The following is a 22,511-nucleotide window of genomic DNA, read 5'->3' on the forward strand; positions in this document are numbered from 1 at the left end:
CACCCAATCCTCCCTTAATAAAACACTAACCCCTTGAATATCACCCTACCTTGAGACGTCTTCACCCAACTGGGCAGAAGTGGTCCTCCAGAGGGGCAGAAGTTTTCATCCGATCCGGGAAGAAGAGGACCTCCAGATGGGCAGAAGTCTTCATCCAGGCGGCATCTTCTATCTTCATTCATCCGGAGCGGGTCCATCTTCAAGCCAGCCGACGCGGAGCATCCTCTTCCAATGACATCCAACTGAAGAATGAAGGTTCCTTTAAATGACGTCATCCAAGATGGCGTCCCATGAATTCCAATTGGCTGATAGGATTCTATCAGCCAATCGGAATTAAGGTAGGAAATATCCTATTGGCTGATCCAATCAGCCAATAGGATTGAGCTCGCATTCTATTGGCTGATTGGAACAGCCAATAGAATGCAAGCTCAATCCTATTGGCTGATTAGATCCACCAATAGGATTGAACTTCAATACTATTGGCTGATTGCATCAGCCAATAGGATTTTTACTACCTTAATTCCGATTGGCTGATAGAATCCTATCAGCCAATCGGAATTCAAGGGACACCATCTTGGATGACGTCATTTAAAGGAACCTTCATTCTTCAGTTGGATGTCGTTGGAAGAGGATGCTCCGGGTCGGCTGGCTTTTAGATGGACCCGCTCCGCTCCGGATGGATGAAGACAGAAGATGCCGCCTGGATGAAGACTTCTGCCCGTCTGGAGGTCCTCTTCTGCCCGGATCAGATGAAGACTTCTGCCCCTCTAGAGGACCACTTCTGCCCAGTTGGGTGAAGACGTCTAAAGGTAGGGTGATATTCAAGGGGTTAGTGTTTTATTAAGGGGGGGATTGGGTGGGTTTTAGAGTAGGGTTGGGTGTGTGGGTGGTGGGTTTTAATGTTGGGGGGTATTGTATTTTTTTTTTACAGGTAAAAGAGCTGATTACTTTGGGGCAATGCCCTGCAAAAGGCCCTTTTAAGGGCTATTTGTAATTTAGTATAGGGTAGGGATTTTTTTTTATTTTGGGGGGCTTTTTTATTTTCTTAGAGGGATTAGAGTAAGGGTAATTAGTTTAAAATTCTTGTAATTATTTTATTATTTTTTGTAATTTAGTGGGGTTTTTTTTCGTACTTTAGTTTATTTAATTTAATTGTAATTAATTGTAGTTAGTTTAGGTAATTAATTTAATTATAGTGTAGTGTTAGGTGTACTTGTAACTTATAAATGTAAAAACAAAAGAGAGTGAATCATATAAACAGTTCAGCGCAACAAAACCATATAAAAATAGTAATAGTAATTCTATTAAGAGGCGTACCAGTAGTAAGTACTTGTAACTTAGTTTAGGTTTTATTTTACAGGTAAATTTGTACTTATTTTAGCTAGGTAGTTATTAAATAGTTAATAACTATTTAATAACTATTCTACCTAGTTAAAATAAATACAAAGTTGCCTGTAAAATAAAAATAAACCCTGAGATAGCTACAATGTAACTATTAGCTATATTGTAGCTATCTTAGGGTTTATTTTACAGGTAAGTATTTAGTTTTAAATAGGAAAAATTTATTTAATTCTAGTAATTTTATTAGATTATTTAAAATTATATTTAAATTGGGGGGGGTTAGACTTAGGTTTAGGGGTTAATACATTTAATATAGTGGCGGTGACGTTGGGGGCGGTAGTTTGGGGTTAATAAATGTAGGTAGGTGTCGGCGATGTTAGGGACGGCAGATTAGGGGTTAATAAAATTTAACTAGTGTTTGCGAGGCGGGAGTGCGGCGGTTTAGGGGTTAATATATTTATTACAGTGGCGGCGATGTCCGGTCGGCAGATTAGGGGTTAAAAAAATTATTTAAGTGTTTGCGATGTGCGGGGGGGCCTTGGTTTAGGGGTTAATAGGTAGTGTATGGGTGTTAGTGTACTTTTTAGCACTTTAGTTAAGAGTTTTATGTTACGGCGTTAGCCCATAAAACTCTTAACTACTGACTTTTAAATGCGGTAGGAATCTTGACAGGAGAGGGTGTACTGCTCACTTTTTCCAAGACTCGTAATACCGGCGTTAGGAAAATCCCATTGAAAAGATAGGATACGCAATTGACGTAAGGGGATTTGCGGTATGCTCGAATCACGGAATAAAAGTGAGCGGTACACCTGTACCTGCAAGACTCGTAATACCAGCGGGCGTTAAAAAGCAGCGTTGGGACCTCTCAACGCTGCTTTTTAAGGCTAACGCAAGACTTGTAATCTAGGCGAATGTGTATACCAAAATGAAATAAACATCCAGGCCTGGAATTACAGTATCAATAACTCTGAATAAAAATGAGAAAGATAATTGCACTCGGTTGTACAAGTGTAAAACACGCTCTTACACCCATAAATTAAAACAAAGTTTATAGTCCCCATCTGGAAGGTATCTGTCCGCTTCTTTTGGGAGATCTGTAACCTTTTGGGGAGACTTGGAACATTGTCCAATCTCATCCGGTTTTGTATAGTGCTGAAACACATATTCTCATGAGAGTTCTAGTACAACTTTTGTAACTGTCCTTTTAATTTTACATTGTGAGAAAAGTTCAATAAAAATGTATTTAAACAAAAAATCTAATAAAAAGAACTAAGATAAGAGGAGGCCTGCAGGGACTTAGAAACAGGCAAACTTTTGCCTAGATTACTAGTCTTGCGTTAGGGTTAAAAAGCAGCGTTGAGGGGTCCCAACGCTGCTTTTTAACGCCCGCTGGTATTACGAGTCTTGCAGGTACAGGTGTACTGCTCACTTTTTTTTCGCAACTCGAAAATACTGCAAATCCACTTATGTCAATTGCGTATCCTATATTTTCGATGGGATTTTCCTAACGCTGGTATTACGAGTCTTCCTAAAAGTGAGCGGTACACCCTCTACCTCCAAGATCCGTACTGCATTTAAAAGTCAGTAGTTAAGAGTTTTATGGGCTAACGCTGTAGCATAAAACTCTTAACTAAAGTGCTAAAAAGTACACTAACACCCATAAACTACCTATTAACCCCTAAACCGAGGCCCCCCCCAAATCGCAAACACTAAAATTAAATTTCTAACCCCTAATCTGCCAAACCGGACATCGCCGCCACTTTAATAAATATATTAACATCTCAAGGTAGGGTGATCTTCAAGGGGTTAGTGTTAGGTTTTATTAAGGGGGGATTGGGTGAGTTTAGAGTAGGGTTGGGTGTGTGGGTGGTGGGTTTTAATGTTGAGGGGGGTATTGTATTTTTTTTTACAGGTTAAAGAGATGATTACTTTGGGGCAATGCCTCGCAAAAAGCCCTTTTAAGGGCTATTTGTAATTTAGTGTAGGGTAGGGCTTTTTTATTTTGGGGGGCTTTTTATTTTATTAGGGGGATTAGATTAGGTGTAATTAGTTTAAAATCTTGTAATTATTTTATTATTTTCTGTAATTTAGTGGGTTTTTTTTCGTACTTTAGATAATTTTATTTAATTGTATTTAATTGTAGTTAATTTAGGGAATTATTTTAATTATAGTTTAGTGTTAGGTGTAATTGTAACTTAGGTTAGGTTTTATTTTACAGGTAAATTTGTACTTATTTTAGCTAGGTAGTTATTAAATAGTTAATATCTATTTAATACCTATTCTACCTAATTAAAATAAATACAAAGTTGCCTGTAAAATAAAAATAAACCCTAAGCTAGATACAATGTAACTATTAGTTATATTGTAGCTAGCTTAGGGTTTATTTTATAGGTATTTAGTTTTAAATAGGAATAATTTAGTTAATAATATAATTTTATTTAGATTTATTTAAATTATATTTAAGTTAGGGCGGTGTTAGGTTTAGGGTTAGACTTAGATTTAGGGGTTAATAACTTTATTATAGTGGCGGCGACATTGGGGGAGGCAGATTAGGGGTTAATAATTGTAGGTAGGTTGCAACGACATTGTGGGCGGCAGATTAGGGGTTGATAAATATAATGTAGTTGTCGGCGATGTTGAGGGCGGCAGATTAGGGATTCATAAGTATAATGTAGGTGGCGGCGGTGTCCGGAGCGGCAGATTAGGGGTTAATAATATTATGCAGGTGGCGACAATGTCGGGGTCGGCAGATTAGGGGTTAATAAGTGTAAGATTAGGGGTGTTTAGACTTGGGGTTCATGTTAGGGTGTTAGGTGTGGACATAAAATGTATTTCCCCATAGGAATCAATGGGGCTGCGTTAGGAGCTGAACGCTGCTTTTTTGCAGGTGTTAGGATTTTTTTCAGCCCGCTCTCCCCCATTGATTCCTATGGGGAAATCGTGCACAAGCACGTTTAGCCAGCTCACCGCTACTGTAAGCAGCGCTGGTATTAGAGTGAGATGCGGAGCTAAATTTTGCTCTCTGTTCCCTTTCCTGCGGCTAACGCCGGGTTTCTAAAAACCTGTAATACCAGCGTTGTCTGTAGGTAAGCGGTGAGCAGAAAGTGCTCGTTAGCACCGCACAGCCTTACCGACAAAAACTCGTAATCTAGCCGTTAGAGTTTATAAAGTATATTAATATAACAATGTTGGTTGTGTAAAGCTGGGGAATGGGTAGTAAAGTCGTTATTTATCTTTTTTAAACAATAAAAAAAGTAGACTGTCCCTTTAACCTACTGTAAATCCATCCTGACCACTGGTAAACAATCTGAATGACATTTGTAAATGGGCATGATGGGTATTATACAAAACATGTATGTTCTTTATTTATAGTGTGACTTTTAATATTTTAAAATTAATTTTTATTTTTTTCAACGATTGAGAAATCGCCATTTTAACAGATCTCACATTTCTCACAATTAGTCAATAAAGATGTACAATACATTAAAAGAGAAAGTAATCAAGAAACAAGTCAGATTCAGGTCTAACATCACAAAGGAAAAATGGTCAGCAGTAAATAAATTAAAATAAAGATCTAAGGAAATAATATTGAAGGCGGCTGATAAGGGGGAGCTACAGTAGTCCTGGATAGATCATATTATATTAATGGAGTCATAATTGCAGGGAGTCACCGCGTTAAAAAATAATAATACAGAATACAGTAGTTTAAACAGAGAAAACACTAATACCTAAAGCAAAACAATACAGTTAAAATTACAAGCTGACAGTGTAAAAATAATGATTGGATCAGCCAATAGGATTGAACTTAAATCTATTGGCTGATTGCATCATCCAATAGGATTTTTTCTACCTTAATTCCGATTGGCTGATAGAATTCTATCAGCCAATCGGAATCTAACGTCACTTAAAGTTACCGTCATTCAGCTTTAGTCGTCGGATGAAGAGGATGCTCCGCGTCGGATGTCTTGAAGATGGACCCGCTCTGCGCCGGATGGATGAAGATAGAAGATGCCGTCTGGATGAAGACTTCTGCCCTTCTGGAGGACCACTTCGCCCAGCTTCAAGGAAGACTTCTCCCGGCTTCTTTGAGGACTTCGGCCCGGCTTGGTTGAAGACTAGTGATGTCCCGAACTGTTCGCCCGTGAACGGTTCCCTGCGAACATAGCTTGTTCGCGTTCGCGTTTGTGGGCGAACACATGGCGATGTTCGATCCACCCCTATGTGCCATCATTGTGGAAACTTTGACCCTTTATGTCACAGCCGCCTGACACATTAGAGCCAATCAACATCAGACACTCCCTCACAGACCCTCCCAGCTACTCGGAATCTGCCATTTTAGACTCATAACGACCTTGCTTTCTTAATGAGAGGACGTGTTGTGTTTTTGCTCCTGACATTAATAGTAAAAACATAGCTAGGCTAGTGTATTTACAGTCCAGAAGGACTCCACTCATCTCTGCTGCAAGCACAGCACCCCAAAAAGCCCTTTTTAGGGCTATATTTCGTGCCGTTTTTTTTTTTTTTTTTTTTTATTATCATTTGCTTGGCTTTCATGCTGTGTGTTTAAGGCTCACAGCATATGCTGTGACTACTGCCACCACTGATATCTCCCTAACAACATTAGTTTAAATTTAACTAACCAAAAAATGTAATTATTTTTCTAGTGTAATTTTTTTTCATTTTCTATCAGGCCAGTGTCACACAGCATATACTCTGGTTCATTGCTCTGTGCCAGCTAGCAGCCACCAGTGTTAATATTCGTTTATAACATTATTTTAAATTTAAAGAAAAATAAAAAAAAAATATTTTGCTAGTGTAATCTAATTACATTTACTATCAGGCCTGTGTCTGTCAGGCTCACTCAGCATTAATATACCTCATTTTTTTTCAGTCTTTTGGTTAATTGGTCTGTGCCAGGCAGCCACCCAGCACTCATATCTATTCTTCTTCACCTTAATTTTAATATAAAAAAAAAAAGTTTAAATTTGTTTGCTAGTGTAATCTAATATAATTTTCTATCCGGCCTGTGTGTTTTGCTGACATACAGAGCCTACTGTGTTTACTTGCTGCCCTCCCTAGTCTATGAGCCACGACTCATATGTGTTTAACCTTTTTTTAATTTCCCCCCCCCAAAAATAATTTCAATCATTTTTCTAGTGTAATCTAATAGTATTTTCTATCAGGCGTGTGTGTATCTGACTTACAGAGCCTACTGTTTTTAATAGCTGCCCTTCCAAGGATATCAGCCACAACTCATATGTATGTGCTTAACCTTTTTCTTTAAATTGCCAAAAAAAAGTCTTTAAATCATTATGCTAGTGTAATCTAATTGTATTTTCTATCAGGCCTGTGTCTAACTGTCTATCTGACTTACACACCATACTGTTGTTAATTGCTGCCCTACGTAGCAGCCAGCCAGTGCGACCACTCATAGAGTCATATGTGCATTGCACTTCTTAACATAATTTTAATATTAAAATCTAAAATTTTAAAATATTTTGCTAGTGTAATCTAACTTAATTTTCTATCAGGGCTATGTTTTTGTCACTTACACAGCATACTGTGTTAAATTGCTGCCCTACCTACCATCCACGACTCATATCTGCCAGCCTGTGTGACAGGCCCAACTAGCCAATTAGTGGCACCAATCACAATTCTTGTAACAGTATATAAAAAAATAAAAATCATAATTTTTTGGACTGCAAATATTCAGTCTCCTAGTGTCATTGAATTGCATTTACCTCCTGCCTGCCACTGCCAGCCTTTTGTGCCAGGCCGTCTACCTAACTATTTACACCAATCATAATTGTTGTCACAGACAGTATAGTTACTAATTAAAAAAATTTTGATTGTTGATCTTAATCCTCAGTTTGCTCGTGCCCTAGAATTGCACTTTTCTACTGCCTTCCAAGCCTGTGTGCCAGGCCTACTTGAAAAATATTTACACCAATCATATTTGTTGTGACAGTATTCTTAATAATTAAAAATTAAAATTGTTGGTAATAGTTGTTGAGAATCCTCAGTTTGCTGGTGCCATTGAATAGCACTTTCCTGCTGCCTTGCAGCCTGCTGTGAGCCAGGCCCACCTAGCCAATTGTTGCCAGCAATCATATTTCTTTTAACAGTATTGCAAAAATTGTCAATCATCACTGTTTTGACTGTCAGTAATCAGTCTCCTAGTGTCCTTGAATTGCATCTACCTCCTGCCTGCCAGCCTTTTGTGCCAGGCCGTCTTGCCAACTATTTACACCAATCATAATTGTTGTCACAGTATAGTTACTTATTAAAATTAAAAAATTCTTGATTGTTGATCTCAATCCTCAGTTTGCTCGTGCCCTAGAATTGCACTTTTCTACTGCCTTCCAAGCCTGTGTGCCAGGCCTAGTTGAAAAATATTTACACCAATCATATTTGTTGTGACAGTATTCTTAATAATTAAAAATTAAAATTGTTGGTAATAGTTGTTGAGAATCCTCAGTTTGCTGGTGCCATTGAATAGCACTTTCCTGCTGCCTTGCAGCCTGCTGTGAGCCAGGCCCACCTAGCCAATTATTGCCAGCAATCATATTTCGTTTAACAGTATTGCAAAAATTGTCAATCATCACTGTTTTGACTGTCAGTAATCAGTCTCCTAGTGTCCTTGAATTGCATTTACCTCCTGCCTGCCAGCCTTTTGTGCCAGGCCGTCTTGCCAACTATTTACACCAATCATAATTGTTGTCACAGTATAGTTACTAATTAAAATTAAAAAATTCTTGATTGTTGATGATCTTAATCCTCAGTTTGCTCGTGCCCTAGAATTGCACTTTTTTACTTCCTTGCAAGACTGTGTGCCAGGCCTACTTGAAAAATATTTACACCAATCATATTTGTTGTGACAGTATTCTTAGTAATTAAAAATTAAAATTTTTGTTAATAGTTGTTGTGAATCCTCAGTTTGCTGGTGCCAGTGAATAGCACTTTTCTCCTGCCTTGCAGCCTGCTGTGTGCCCGGCCCACCTAGCCAATTATTGCCAGCAATCATATTTCTTTTAACAGTATTGCAAAAATTGTCAATCATCACTGTTTTGACTGTCAGTAATCAGTCTCCTAGTGTCCTTGAATTGCATTTACCTCCTGCCTGCCAGCCTTTTGTGCCAGGCCGTCTTGCCAACTATTTACACCAATCATCATTTTTTGTCACAGTATAGTTACTAATTAAAATTAAAAAATTCTTGATTGTTGATGATCTTAATCCTCAGTTTGCTCGTGCCCTAGAATTGCATTTTTCTACAGCCTTCCAAGCCTGTGTGCCAGGCCTACTTGAAAAATATTTACACCAATCATATTTGTTGTGACAGTATTCTTAATAATTAAAAATTAAAATTGTTGGTAATAGTTGTTGAGAATCCTCAGTTTGCTGGTGCCATTGAATAGCACTTTCCTGCTGCCTTGCAGCCTGCTGTGAGCCAGGCCCACCTAGCCAATTGTTGCCAGCAATCATATTTCTTTTAACAGTATTGCAAAAATTGTCAATCATCACTGTTTTGACTGTCAGTAATCAGTCTCCTAGTGTCCTTGAATTGCATCTACCTCCTGCCTGCCAGCCTTTTGTGCCAGGCCGTCTTGCCAACTATTTACACCAATCATAATTGTTGTCACAGTATAGTTACTTATTAAAATTAAAACATTCTTGATTGTTGATCTCAATCCTCATATTTGTTGTGACAGTATTCTTAATAATTAAAATTAAAATTTTTGGTAATAGTTGTTGTGAATCCTCAGTTTGCTGGTGCCATTGAATAGCACTTTCCTCCTGCCTTGCAGCCTGCTTTGAGCCAGGCCCACCTAGCCAATTGTTGCCAGCAATCATATTTCTTGTAACAGTATTGCAAAAATTGTCAATCATCACTGTTTTGACTGTCAGTAATCAGTCTCCTAGTGTCCTTGAATTGCATCTACCTCCTGCCTGCCAGCCTTTTGTGCCAGGCCGTCTTGCCAACTATTTACACCAATCATAATTTTTTGTCACAGTATAGTTACTAATTAAAATTAAAAAATTCTTGATTGTTGATGATCTTAATCCTCAGTTTGCTCGTGCCCTAGATTTGCACTTTTCTACTGCCTTCCAAGCCTGTGTGCCAGGCCTACTTGAAAAATATTTACACCAATCATATTTGTTGTCACAGTATTCTTAGTAATTAAAAATTAAAATTTTTGTTAATAGTTTTTGTGAATCCTCAGTTTGCTGGTGCCAGTGAATTGCACTTTCCTCCTGCCTTGCAGCCTGCTGTGTGCCCGGCCCACCTAGCCAATTATTGCCAGCAATCATATTTCTTTTAACAGTATTGCAAAAATTGTCAATCATCACTGTTTTGACTGTCAGTAATCAGTCTCCTAGTGCCATTGAATTTCATTTACCTCCTGCCTGCCACTGCCAGCCTTTTGTGCCAGGCCGTCTAGCCAACTATTTACACCAATCATAATTGTTGTCACAGACAGTATAGTTACTAATTAAAATTAAAAAAATTTGATTGTTGATCTTAATCCTCAGTTTGCTCATGCCATTGAATTGCACTTTTCTACTGCCTGCCAGCCTGTGTGCCAGGCCCAACTATCCAATTAGTGCCAGCAATCATATTTCTTTTAACAGTATTGCAAAATTTGTTAATCATCACTGTTTTGACTGTCAATCTGCAGTCTACTAGTGCCCTTGAATTGCATTTTCCCCCTGCCTGCCTGCCTGCCTGTGTGCCAGTCCCAACTAGCCAATTAGTGCCACCACTCATATTTATTGTAACAGGATTGGAATTTTTGTTAATCATAACTGTTTTGACTGTGATTCTTCAGTCTCCTAGTGCCATTGAATTGCAGTTTCCTTTCTCCCAGCGTGTGTGCCAGACAGGCCCATTTGCCAACTAGTGCCAAACAATCATATTTGTTGCCACAGTACTTGTAATATTTTAAAACATTAACAATTTGTGATTTTTAAAACATCTGTCTTTTTTGTTGTTGTCAGTCTCACAGCGTATGCTGTGCCCACTTTCACAGTGCCACCACTCAATTGGTGTAATAGTATTGTTAGTGTCAATTTAAAAAAAATGACAGGCAGAGGCAGGCCACCCCGCAGGTTCCGTGGTCGTGGTGCTGTGATTCCTTTAGACCCTACAAATATGCACATTGTTCAGACGCCGGGTGCCAGGGGGGATGCGAAAACTTCTGAGGAGGACCTAGTTGAATGGCTAACACAGGACACCCAATCTTCTTCAGCTTCCGCTGCTAGTCCTCCTAACCTTGACGCACCATCTAAGTCCAGCTGTGCTTTGGGCAGGTCTCAAGTGACCAGTACCACTCCCCCGCCTGTCGCCACCACCAACACTAGCACCACAGCCGCTTCACTTGATCTGTCACAGGAGTTATTGACACATCATTTGGAAGAAATGAGTGATGCGCAACCATCATTGACAGAGGATGTAGATAATAGTGATCAGTCTCAGTCAGGCAGCATTACCGACATGGAGGTACGGTGTGATGATGATGATGATGTTGTACCCGCTGCTGCTTCCTTTCTTGATGTTTCAGATACAAGTGAAGCGGTTGATGATGATGTGTCGGTGGATGTCACGTGGGTGCCTGCTAGAAGAGAAGAAGAAGAGGGGGAAAGTTCAGATGTGGAGACAGAGAGGAGGAGGAGGAGGAGACGATTTGGAAGCACAGGGAGGTCGTCTCAAGGAGCTAGTGGCACAGTCAGACAGCATGCATCGTCACCAGGGGTCAGCCAGACAGCACGCCGACGCCCATCAATGCATGCTGTTGCCACCACCAGAATGCCATCATCGCAGAGCTCAGCAGTGTGGCATTTTTTGTGTGTGTCTGCCTCTGACAACAACGATGCCATTTGCAACCTGTGCCAAAAGAAACTGAGTCGTGAGAAGTCCAACAGCCACCTAGGTACAACTGCTTTGCGAAGGCACATGGTCTCCCATCAGAAAGGCCGATGGGAAGAACACATGAGTAGAAGCAGCACACAAAGTGAAAGCCGCCCACCTCCTCCTGCTCCATCATCTTCAGCCACGTCAACCAGTGCTGTCCTCCTTGCCCCCTCTCAACCATCCTCCACTCAGTCTCTCTTACGTAGCAGTTCCTGGTCATCTGCCCACAGTCAGGTGTCTGTCAAGGACATGTTTGAGCGTAAGAAGCCAATTTCTCAAAGTAACCCCCTTGCCCGACGTCTGACAGCTGGCTTGTCTGAACTCTTAGCCCGCCAGCTTTTACCATACAAGCTGGTGGAGTCTGATGCTTTCAAAAAATTTGTATCTATTGGGACACCGCAGTGGAAGGTACCTGGCAGAAATTTCTTTTCACAAAAGGCAATCCCAAACCTGTACTCTGTTGTGAGAAAGGAAGTTATGGCATGTCTGGCACACAGCGTTGGGGCAAGGGTCCATATGACCACGTATAGCTGGTCTGCAAAGCATGGTCAGGGCAGGTATATCACCTACACTGCGCATTGGGTAAACCTGCTGACTTCTGACAAGCATGGAATGCGTGGCTCTGCAGAAGAGTTGTTGACACCGCCACTTGCAGGCAGGCCTGCTGCTACCTCCTCTACTCCTCCTACTCCATCCTCTTCCATAACCTCTTCCTCGGCTGAGTCCTCTTCAACTTCTGCGTCTTGCTCCACATCTATGGCACCCCCCCAGCTCCCCAGGTACTATGCTACATCCCGGGTACGGCAGTGTCATGCCGTCTTGGGGTTGACTTGCCTGAAAGCGGAGAGTCACACCGCACCAGCACTCCTGACCTCCCTGAACGCACAGGTGGATCAGTGGCTGACTCCGCACCAACTGGAGATTGGCAAGGTTGTTTCTGACAATGGAAGTAATTTGGTGGCGGCATTGAAATTGGGCAAGTTGACACATGTGCCGTGCATGGCACATGTGTGTAATCTAATTGTACAACGATTTGTCCATAAGTACCCAGGCTTACAGGACGTCCTGAAGCAGGCCAGGAAGGTGTGTGACCATTTCAGGCATTCCTACACGGCCATGGCGCACTTGTCCGATATCCAGCGTCGAAACAACCTGCCAGTGAGGCGCTTGATTTGCGACAGCCCGACACCGTTGAATTCAACACTCCTAATGTTTGACCACCTGCTCCAACAAGAAAAAGCTGTTAATGAGTATTTGTATGACCGGGGTGCTAGGCCAGCCTCTGGGGAGCTGGGGATATTTTTTCCAAATTACTGGACGCTCATGTGCAATGCCTGTAGGCTCATGCGTCCTTTTGAGGAGGTGACAAACCTTGTCAGTCGCAACGAAGGCACCATCAGCGACATCATACCATTTGTTTTCTTCCTGGAGTGTGCCCTGCGAAGAGTGCTGGATCAGGCAGTAGATGAGCGTGAAGAGGAAGCGGGAGAGTTGTGGTGTCCATCACCCCCACAAACAGCTGAATCAGCATCGCTTGCTGGACCTGCGGCAACGCAGGAAGAGGATTGTGAGGAAGAGGAGTCAGAGGAGGAATGTGGCTTTGAGGAGGAGGAGGAGGAGGAGGAAGACCAAGCACAACAGGCATCCCAGGGTGCTCGTTGTTGTCACCTCTCTAGTACTCGTGGTGTTGTACGTGGCTGGGGGGAAGAAGTTACCATCAGTGAGATTAGTGAGGAGGAGGAACGGGACATGATTAGCTCGGCATCCAACCTTGTTCAAATGGGTTCTTTCATGCTGTCGTGCCTGTTGAGGGACCCTCGTATAAAAAAGCTGAAGGAGAATGACCTGTACTGGGTGTCCACGCTCCTCGACCCCCGGTATAAGCATAAAGTGCCTGAAATGTTACCAAATTCCCGCAAGTTGGAAAGGATGGAACATTTTCATAATAAATTAAAAATTATGCTTTACACAGTGTATAAGGGTGATGTCACAGCACCATGGGAATGTAACAGGGGAAGAGATGAAATTAATCCTCCTCCTCCCACGACCACGGCGGCAAGGACCGGACGCTTTCCTGACGTCTTGTTGATGGAGGACATGCGTACCTTTTTAACTCCCATGCACCATCAGAGCCTTTTGGGATCCAGCCTTAGAGAAAGACTCAACCGACAGGTAGCAGACTACCTAGCTTTAACTGCGGATCTCGACACTCTCAGGAGCGATGGACCCCTTGACTACTGGGTGTGCAGGCTGGACTTGTGGCCTGAGCTATCCCAATTTGCAATGGAACTTCTGGCCTGCCCCGCTTCAAGTGTCCTGTCCAAAAGGACTTTCAGTGCAGCAGGAGGTTTTGTCACTGAGAAGAGAAGTCGCCTAGGTCAAAAAAGCCTTGACTATCTCACTTTTATAAAAATGAATGAGGGTTGGATCCCGAAGGGACTGACATTGGGCGATACATTTGAATAAAAAAGGCCTGATGATGAGATGAGCTGGCTTGGGCTACAACTGGTACACAGGCTGGCCTTTTTTTTTGGTTATAAAGCCGGAGGACTTGCTTGACTTATCCGCCAACAACTAGTGTTCAAGCCACAAGCTTTTAGGGCACTTGTTAAATTTTTTACAAACATCAATTTTTCTGGCCGCTGCTACAGCAGTTGCTACAACAATTTTTTCAGTCATTTGTACATTCCTAATTTTTCTGGCCTCTACTGCAGCTCTGTGGGTACAAAACTCAAATAAAAAAAATAAGGCACATAACAATAGTGATTAAACTGTTACGAATTGTACAACTTAGCATTAGCAAACCACTCATTAAATTGAACGCAAAATGCCACAAATTTGAAGGAGGACCGACCAAGCATCTTTATCCGTCTCTTGGTTGCTCTAAATTATCTCCGTGTTCCATCTATGCCATACCTGTACTCTATTGTGCAAAAGGGTGGCATATGTGGTGTTTCATGCTGTTGTGCCTGTTGCGGGTCGTGGCCCATGGTATAAAAAGGCTGAAGGAGAACGACCTGTAATGGGTGGCCCATCAAATTTTTAGAAAAATGTTCCTTGTTCCTCTCAATTATTTCTGGGTTTCTAAAATGGATGCCATACCTGTACTCGCTTGTGCAAAAGGATGGCATATGTGGTGGTGTTTCCTGCAGTAGTTTCTGTTGAGGGTGCTGGACCCTCTTATAAAAAAGCTGAGGGAGAACGACCTGGAGTGGGAGTCCAAGCATGGTTTTTGGGGCTATTTCACTTTTCAAAAAAATGATCTGTGGGTTTCTAAAATCAATACCGTACCAGTACTCTATTGTTCAAAAGGATGCAATATGTTCTCTTTCCTGCTGGTATTTTGTTTGAGGGTCCTGGACCCGCTTATAAAAAGGACTAAGGAGAAAGAGGTGTACTGGGTGTCCACTCAATTTTTTTTTCTATTTCACATTTGCCAAAAATTATCTCTGGGTTTGTAAAATCAATGTTGTACCTGTACTCTATTGTTCAAAAGGATGCCATACGTCCTCTTTCCTGCTGGTCTTTTTTGTTGAGGGTCCTTGACCCTCTTATAAAAAGGCAGAAGGAGAAAGAAGTGTACTGGGTGTCCATCGAATCATTTGTTTGATTCAAATTCCCGGTTGCAACAAATTATCTCCGGGTTTCTAAAATTAATGCCTTTCCTGTAATCTAATTTTCAAAAGGATGCCATATGTCCTCTTTCCTGCTGCTGGTTTTGTGTAGGGTCCTGTAGCCTCTGCTAAAAAAGGCCTAAGGATAAATAAGTGTACTGGGTGTCTAATCAATCTTTTTTTAGATTTCACGATTGCAACAAATTATCCCAGGGTTTCTAAAATCAATGCCTTTCCTGTAATCTATTAGTCACAAGGATTCCATATGTCCTCTTTCATGCTGTTGTTTCTGTTGAGGCTCCGGGAGCCTCTTCTAAAAAGGCCTAAGGATAAAGAAGTGTACTGGGTATATAATCTATGTTTTTTTAGATTTCACGGTTGCAACTAATGATCTCTGTGTTTCTAAAATCAATGCCTTTCATGTAATCTAATTTTCAAAAGGATGCCATATGTCTTCTTTCATGCTGCTGGTTTTGTGGAGGGTCCTGGAGCCTCTGCTAAAAAGGCCTAAGGATAAAGAAGTGTACTGGGTGTATAATTTATGTTTTCTTAGATTTCACGGTTGCAACTAATGATCTCTGTGTTTCTAAAATCAATGCCTTTCATGTAATCTAATTTTCAAAAGGATGCCATATGTCCTCTTTCATGCTGCTGGTTTTGTGGAGGGTCCTGGAGCCTCTGCTAAAAAGGCCTAAGGAAAAAGAAGTGTCCTGGGTGTATAATCTATGTTTTCTTAGATTTCACAGTTGCAACTAATGATCTCTGTGTTTCTAAAATCAATGCCTTTCATGTAATCTAATTTTCAAAAGGATGCCATATGTCCTCTTTCATGCTGTTGTTTCTGTTGAGGCTCCGGGAGCCTCTGATAAAAAGGCCTAAGGATAAAGAAGTGTACTGGGTGTATAATCTATGTTTTTTTAGATTTCACGGTTGCAACTAATGATCTCTGTGTTTCTAAAATCAATGCCTTTCCTGTAATCTAATTTTCAAAAGGATGCCATATGTCCTCTTTTTTTTTGCTGAATAATCGTTTTTACTGGGATGGGATAAAAAAAAAATGGAAATAAGTTGTCAATTGTTGTACTATAACAAGATTTCTGACAAAACAGGTACAAAAAGTAACAAAATATTATGAATCAGAAAGTTGTAACAAGAGGGACCAAAGAAAAAAAAGACCCTACATCACTGGGCAGCTGGATAACTGAACTGCAGCACCACAATCCCCACATTATAAGACATAAGTAACACTGGGAAAAATACTTTTACTTGAAATACATACTGATAACTATGTTAAAGTAGTTAGATATACCAAACTGGACTTGTATTGAAGAGGAATGAGTGCTTAAGAAATACAACAATTACATTTTTATAACCTTTTTTTCCCCCCACTTTGAAAATTTGCAGAATTCGCCCAGTTTGTCTCTTGCATCCATGCTTCTTTTGTTTGAATTCACCACTACTAGATCAGTTTCCTTCTAAAGGATAAATTCCATTATGCAAAAAGAGTTGTAATTCACAGAACGTGGTTTGTTTCCTTTTGATGTGGAATTTTTTTTTTTGTTCTTAGCAACAAAACTGCGTTACTTCCTTTAAGGGGTTGCGGGCTTGCCTGGAATCTGAAGCGTCACATAATTGGACAGAAGTGGACAGGTTTGTCTACATATTTTACATTTAATAAATCCACCTGTTTGGCAATAAGTAAAATATTACATCTACGATTTCTTCACCAAATCGTAGACATAAATATGGAAATCGTCATAAAATTTTAAGCAATAAACAGAGGGTTTGGCTTCCACTTGGTGTATTACCATGCCAGTCCTTTTTGAGCCATCTTCTTTGGCATACTCCACTTGCTTTCCTACAAGGCTGTCCACATCTTCTCCTGGTTCTCTTTCTGCTGGAGGGGAATCATTAGAGTCTGGCATGATGCGGAGATCTCCTTCTTTGTAGTCATCTAATAGCTGATACATATATAAAACTGGGTCCTTCTCGTAGGTTATATAAAACCATGTGTTCATTATGGGAGCTCTTGCTAAGACCATTCCTCTACACTCATCCTTAGAACCATCTTCTGTTTCAATCATGTGTTCAACAGCTTTACCAATCATTGGCCTAGATTTAGAGTTCGGCGGTAAAAGGGCTGTTAACGCTCCGCGGGCTTTTTTCTGGCCGCACCATAAATTTAACTCTGGTATCGAGAGTTAAAACAAATGCTGCGTTAGGCTCCAAAAAAGGAGCGTAGAGCATTTTTACCGCAAATGCAACTCTCGATACCAGAGTTGCTTACGGACGCGGCCGGCATCAAAAACGTGCTCGTGCACGATTCTCCCATAGGAAACAATGGGACTGTTTGAGCTGAAAAAAAACATAACACCTGCAAAAAAGCAGCGTTCAGCTCCTAACGCAGCCCCATTGTTTCCTATGGGGAAACACTTCCTACGTCTGCACCTAACACCCTAACATGTACCCCGAGTCTAAACACCCCTACCCTTACACGTATTAACCCCTAATCTGCCGCCCCCGCTATCGCTGACCCCTGCATTATATTATTAACCCCTAATCTTCCGCTCCGTAAACCGCCGCAACCTACGTTATCCCTATGTACCCCTAATCTGCTGCCCTAACATCGCCGACCCCTATGTTATATTTATTAACCCCTAATCTGCCCCCCACAACGTCGCCGACACCTGCCTACACTTATTAACCCCTAATCTGCCGAGCGGACCTGAGCGCTACTATAATAAAGTTATTAACCCCTAATCCGTCTCACTAACCCTATCATAAATAGTATTAACCCCTAATCTGCCCTCCCTAACATCGCCGACACCTAACTTCAATTATTAACCCCTAATCTTCCGATCGGAGCTCACCGCTATTCTAATAAATGTATTAACCCCTAAAGCTAGGTCTAACCCTAACACTAACACCCCCCTAACTTAAATATAATTTACATATAACGAAATAAATTAACTCTTATTAAATAAATGATTCCTATTTAAAGCTAAATACTTACCTGTAAAATAAACCCTAATATAGCTACAATATAAATTATAATTATATTTTAGCTATTTTAGGATTAATATTTATTTTACAGGCAACTTGGTATTTATTTTAACTAGGTACAATAGCTATTAAATAGTTAAGAACTATTTAATAGTTACCTAGTTAAAATAATTACAAAATTACCTGTAAAATAAATCCTAACCTAAGATATAATTAAACCTAACACTACCCTATCAATAAAATAATTAAATAAACTACCTACAATTACCTACAATTAACCTAACACTACACTATCAATAAATTAAATAAACACAATTGCTACAAATAAATACAATTAAATAAACTAGCTAAAGTACAAAAAATAAAAAAGAACTAAGTTACAGAAAATAAAAAAATATTTACAAACATAAGAAAAATATTACAACAATTTTAAACTAATTACACCTACTCTAAGCCCCCTAATAAAATAACAAAGCCCCCCAAAATAAAAAATTCCCTACCCTATTCTAAATTAAAAAAGTTACAAGCTCTTTTACCTTACCAGCCCTGAACAGGGCCCTTTGCGGGGCATGCCCCAAGAAGTTCAGCTCTTTTGCCTGTAAAAAAAAACATACAATACCCCCCCCCCAACATTACAACCCACCACCCACATACCCCTAATCTAACCCAAACCCCCCTTAAATAAACCTAACACTAATCCCCTGAAGATCTTCCTACCTTGTCTTCACCATACCAGGTTCACCGATCCGTCCTGGCTCCAAGATCTTCATCCAACCCAAGCGGGGGTTGGCGATCCATAATCCGGTGCTGAAGAGGTCCAGAAGAGGCTCCAAAGTCTTCATCCTATCCGGCAAGAAGAGGACATCCGGACCGGCAAACATCTTCTCCAAGCCGCATCTTCTATCTTCTTCCATCCGGTGCGGAGCGGGTCCATCTTGAAGCAGGCGACGCGGATCCATCCTCTTCTTCCGATGTCTCCCGACGAATGACGGTTCCTTTAAGGGACGTCATCCAAGATGGCGTCCCTCGAATTCCGATTGGCTGATAGGATTCTATCAGCCAATCGGAATTAAGGTAGGAATTTTCTGATTGGCTGATGGAATCAGCCAATCAGAATCAAGTTCAATCCGATTGGCTGATCCAATCAGCCAATCAGATTGAGCTCGCATTCTATTGGCTGTTCCGATCAGCCAATAGAATGCGAGCTCAATCTGATTGGCTGATTGGATCGGCCAATCGGATTGAACTAGATTCTGATTGGCTGATTCCATCAGCCAATCAGAAAATTCCTACCTTAATTCCGATTGGCTGATAGAATCCTATCAGCCAATCGGAATTCGAGGGACGCCATCTTGGATGACGTCCCTTAAAGGAACCGTCATTCGTCGGGAGACATCGGAAGAAGAGGATGGATCCGCGTCGCCTGCTTCAAGATGGACCCGCTCCGCACCGGATGGAAGAAGATAGAAGATGCGGCTTGGAGAAGATGTTTGCCGGTCCGGATGTCCTCTTCTTGCCGGATAGGATGAAGACTTTGGAGCCTCTTCTGGACCTCTTCAGCACCGGATTATGGATCGCCAACCCCCGCTTGGGTTGGATGAAGATCTTGGAGCCAGGACGGATCGGTGAACCTGGTATGGTGAAGACAAGGTAGGAAGATCATCAGGGGATTAGTGTTAGGTTTATTTAAGGGTGGTTTGGGTTAGATTAGGGGTATGTGGGTGGTGGGTTGTAATGTTGGGGGGGGGGGTATTGTATGTTTTCTTTTACAGGCAAAAGAGCTGAACTTCTTGGGGCATGCCCCGCAAAGGGCCCTGTTCAGGGCTGGTAAGGTAAAAGAGCTTGTAACTTTTTTAATTTAGAATAGGGTAGGGAATTTTTTATTTTGGGGGGCTTTGTTATTTTATTAGGGGGCTTAGAGTAGGTGTAATTAGTTTAAAATTGTTGTAATATTTTTCTTATGTTTGTAAATATTTTTTTATTTTCTGTAACTTAGTTCTTTTTTATTTTTTGTACTTTAGCTAGTTTATTTAATTGTATTTATTTGTAGCAATTGTATTTAATTAATTTATTGATAGTGTAGTGTTAGGTTAATTGTAGGTAATTGTAGGTAGTTTATTTAATTATTTTATTGATAGGGTAGTGTTAGGTTTAATTATATCTTAGGTTAGGATTTATTTTACAGGTAATTTTGTAATTATTTTAACTAGGTAACTATTAAATAGTTCTTAACTATTTAATAGCTATTGTACCTAGTTAAAATAAATACCAAGTTGCCTGTAAAATAAATATTAATCCTAAAATAGCTAAAATATAATTATAATTTATATTGTAGCTATATTAGGGTTTATTTTACAGGTAAGTATTTAGCTTTAAATAGGATTAATTTATTTAATAAGAGTTAATTTATTTAGTTAGATGTAAATTATATTTAAGTTAGGGGGGTGTTAGTGTTAGGGTTAGACTTAGCTTTAGGGGTTAATACATTTATTAGAATAGCGGTGAGCTCCGGTCGTCAGATTAGGGGTTAATAATTGAAGGTAGGTGTCGGCGATGTTAGGGAGGGCAGATTAGGGGTTAATACTATTTATGATAGGGTTAGTGAGACGGATTAGGGGTTAATAACTTTATTATAGTAGCGCTCAGGTCCGCTCGGCAGATTAGGGGTTAATAAGTGTAGGCAGGTGTCGGCGACGTTGAGGGGGGCAGATTAGGGGATAATAAATATAATATAGGGGTCGGCGGTGTTAGGGGTAGCAGATTAGGGGTACATAGGGATAACGTAGGTGGCGGCGCTTTGCGGTCGGAAGATTAGGGGTTAATTATTTTAAGTAGCTGGCGGCGATGTTGTGGGGGGCAGATTAGGGGTTAATAAATGTAATATAGGGGTCGGCGGGGTTAGGGGCAGCAGATTAGGGGTACATAAGTATAACGTAGGTGGCGGTCGGCAGATTAGGGGTTAAAATTTTTAATCGAGTGGCGGCGATGTGGGGGGAGCTCGGTTTAGGGGTACATAGGTAGTTTATGGGTGTTAGTGTACTTTAGGGTACAGTAGTTAAGAGCTTTATAAACCGGCGTTAGCCAGAAAGCTCTTAACTCCTGCTATTTTCAGGCGGCTGGAATCTTGTCGTTAGAGCTCTAACGCTCACTGCAGAAACGACTCTAAATACCGGCGTTAGAAAGATCCCATTGAAAAGATAGGCTACGCAAATGGCGTAGGGGGATCTGCGGTATGGAAAAGTCGCGGCTGCAAAGTGAGCGTTAGACCCTTTAATCACTGACTCCAAATACCAGCGGGCGGCCAAAACCAGCGTTAGGAGCCTCTAACGCTGGTTTTGACGGCTACCGCCGAACTCTAAATCTAGGCCATAGTGTCTGCCAAGTGAGCATCACTAATTCAAGATGAAGCAACTCTATCTGGAAGAACTTCAAGAGCAGACACTCGCTCGTCCTTGTGGAGTTCTAGTCCATAGACACAATCAAATCCATCATATTTAATAAGATAAAGGGATGGGTTGACTGGCACTTGATCCAATACAGTTCCTTTCCATTGTGTTATTGGGCCACTACCTTCTTTCCAACCATGCTGTATTCTGCAACCTACAATATTCCTCCGGGGCTGGGAAATTGGTTTGCTTGGACCAACATTATTTCGAGGCTTCTTGTGAGAAGTCCTTTTTTTCATCATACTGGCAGACACACCTGCATGTGCTGCATCACCTCTGGCTCTCTGACCTGCTGCCTTTCCGAATGGGGTCTTCATTCAGCTGTGTATAAAAGGGCAGCAAAGCTGCCAAACTAGGGTAAAAATACTATTCCTCCAATTTCCCTTTTTTGTTCCAGTCTATACAAAGAAACTGTGTCCTTTTAGTCCACCATCCAAGCAAGATTTCTGTGTTTCAATCCACAGCAAGTGGTTCCGATGTCAGGCTACTTCAAACTGAAGAGTGCTGCATAGACGTAACATTCAGGTTACTACACAGTCCCTCCAGTCCTTGCGATTTGTTGCAGTACTCTGTCTCAATGATATATTTTATTTTTTTTAGTGTCCTAACCTCCTCCCTTTTTTCTGCCTGCCTTATCCGTCATAGGTTTTGTCGGCAGCACTAACAGCAACTCCCGCCTCAAGCTCTCCTGCTGAACTTCCAGACCCGGCCCATACCCTCACATTCCAGTTCCTCGTTTTCCTTTGTCTTTGGAACCCCTCCCCCCACTACATTTCCTCTGCCAGATCCATATGTCCTCTTTCATGCTGCTGGTTTTGTGGAGGGTCCTGGAGCCTCTGCTAAAAAGGCCTAAGGATAAAGAAGTGTACTGGGTGTATAATCTAATTTTTTTTAGATTTCACGGTTGCAACTAATGATCTCTGTGTTTCTAAAATCAATGCCTTTCCAGAAATCTATTTTTCTAAAGGATTCCATATGTCCTCTTTCCTGCTGCTGGTTTTGTTGAGGGTCCTGGAGCCTCTGCTAATAAGGCCTAAGGATAAATAAGTGTACTGGGTGTCTAATCCAGTTTTTTTTAGATTTCCCGGTTGCAACAAATTATCTCTGGGTTTCTCAAATCAATGCCTTAAATGTAATCTATTGTTCAAAAGGATGCCATATGTCCTCTTTCCTTTTTTTTTTTTTTTTTCTCTGTA

General features: G+C 40.9%; 1 pseudogene; it reads right to left on the reverse strand.

The window, feature by feature from the left end:
- Positions 1 to 16,578: 16,578 nt before the first annotated feature.
- LOC128655804 (spindlin-Z-like) lies at positions 16,579 to 21,632 on the reverse strand (annotated as a pseudogene).
- Between the last annotated feature and the right edge of the window lie 879 nt (positions 21,633 to 22,511).

Source organism: Bombina bombina, chromosome 4, assembly GCF_027579735.1.
Source record: "Bombina bombina isolate aBomBom1 chromosome 4, aBomBom1.pri, whole genome shotgun sequence".
In the NCBI taxonomy this organism is placed as follows: domain Eukaryota; kingdom Metazoa; phylum Chordata; class Amphibia; order Anura; family Bombinatoridae; genus Bombina; species Bombina bombina.